General features: G+C 43.4%; 1 pseudogene; it reads right to left on the bottom strand.

The window, feature by feature from the left end:
• Positions 1-878: 878 nt before the first annotated feature.
• LOC101360750 (olfactory receptor 1N1-like) lies at positions 879-1,611 on the bottom strand (annotated as a pseudogene).
• Positions 1,612-1,940: the final 329 nt, after the last annotated feature.

The raw sequence follows: 1,940 nt of genomic DNA, 5'->3' as shown, positions 1-1,940 counted from the left end.
AGACAAAGGTAATTAGAAAAATACAGGAAGGAAATGATGTAAAATAATAACAGTGGTGGTCTTTAAATGGAGGGATGGTGAATGTTTTTCTCCTTTTTCCTAATTGTTTGTTTTACAAATTTACTATAATGAGCATGTATTGTTTTTTAGTAAGGGCAAACAAATGAAACCAGAGTTTAAAAATTAAAGAACCAAAGGCTTACTTACAATGACCAGTAAACACTCATTGCTAGAGTCTTAGGTCTAATCCCTGTTGTGTGATGTTAGATCAGTCCCCTGATCTGTCTGTACCTCGTTCCTTCTTCTAGAATTATTCTTGTTCTCTAATCCCAGCAAATGGTGTATCTAATTGGTTCAGCCTTCTCTGTGTGGAGGTCAATCATTTTAAATGTTTCTTCCAAAGCTTGTTTTGGAAATAGTACCCAAAACTTGGAGCACTTGACCATTCCCAGGTCTTGTATTTCTTGTAGTTCGGTGGAACATATTAGTCATGGATGAGCTGTTAACTGGGTTTCCTCCTAGAACCCAAGTTTTTTCTGAAGCCATTCTTTTGGTGGCTCCTCACTCTGTAGTTTGCATCTGCTGGGGTACCTATACCCATTAAATCAAGTCACCCTGTAGGGTTTGCTGGCCTTGCAAAGTTATAATGTAGAAGTCCAGGGAGGAAGGCATTTTGAGCTACTTCTCTGGGGACAGACGCTTTACAGAGTAGAGCATTTTCTCCAGTCAAGTAGTCTCCACAAAGCCCCCTTCATGTCCCTGTTCCTCAGCTGTAGATAAAGTGGTTTATCATGGGGGTGACCATTGTGTATGCCACAGATGCCACCATTCCATTATTTGCTGAGTAAGAGAATGAGGGCTGAAAATAGACTGAAAAGTCAGTCCTTTAGAAGAGTGATCACTGTCAGGTGAGAGCCACAGGTAGAGAAGACTTTTTGCTTCCCCCCAGCAGAAATGGTGGGGATGATGTGGGCATAAGAAACCAGGACACGTGTGAGAGGGACCACACCTGAGAGGGCTGCTTCAGTGAACATCATAATGTGAAAAATATGGGTATCTGAACAGGTAAGTTTGAGGAGCGGGAGATCACAGAAAAAGTGTAGAATTGAGTGAGAAGCACAGAAGGAGAATTGAGACATCAGGAGAATGAGTGAGAAGAATGAGTGAGTTGGGGCAGAACCAGGGTATGGCCACCAGCAGCAGGCAGTGTTGGGGCTGCATGATTTTGGTGTAATAGAGGAAGGCAGATGGCCACGGAGCGTCATATGCCATCACAGACAGCAGGAAGTCACCCAGCAGCATCAGCGCCATGAAGAAGTACATCTACATTAGACACCCAATGTAGGAGATGGTGTGATACTGTGTCTGGATATTCACCAGCACCCTGGGGACAATGGTACATGTGAGGCAAGTATCAATGAAGGACAGGTTAGCCAGGAAGAAGTACATAGGGGTGTGGAGGCGAGGATCAGAGCCAATGGCCAGAATGATGAGAAAGTTCCCCAACACGGTGACCAGGTACATGGTTAACAAGAGCCCGAACAGGAGAGGCTGCATCTCTGCCTGCTCAGAGAAGCCCAGGAGGAGGAAATCAGAGACGCTGGTTTGGTTTTAAATTTCCTTCTAAGGTAGACAAATTAGTGGAGAATCCTGATTAAATTAAACCAGGGTTTAAAAATTACAGAGTCCAAGCATTTTGGTCTGTGTTTCTCTATACCCTGAGGCAGTCACTGAGATTCACTAATGGCTGTAACTTGTACGTGTGCAAATATGTACAAATATGAGGAGTGTGGACTGTAATAATGAGCCATCTTGATGGGTGTGTAATTTGGGCTCTTGATTTCTGTAATAGGGAAAGTAGTCCCCATAGATTGCCTGAATGGGGTTGAACTGGAGTTCACCTGGAAAAAACACCTCTACAAGTTTTAATTCTGCTTTTT

The sequence above is a fragment of the Trichechus manatus genome, unplaced genomic scaffold, assembly GCF_000243295.1.
Source record: "Trichechus manatus latirostris isolate Lorelei unplaced genomic scaffold, TriManLat1.0 scaffold00038, whole genome shotgun sequence".
NCBI classification, from domain to species: domain Eukaryota; kingdom Metazoa; phylum Chordata; class Mammalia; order Sirenia; family Trichechidae; genus Trichechus; species Trichechus manatus.
This window is presented reverse-complemented; position numbering and strand designations above follow the sequence as displayed.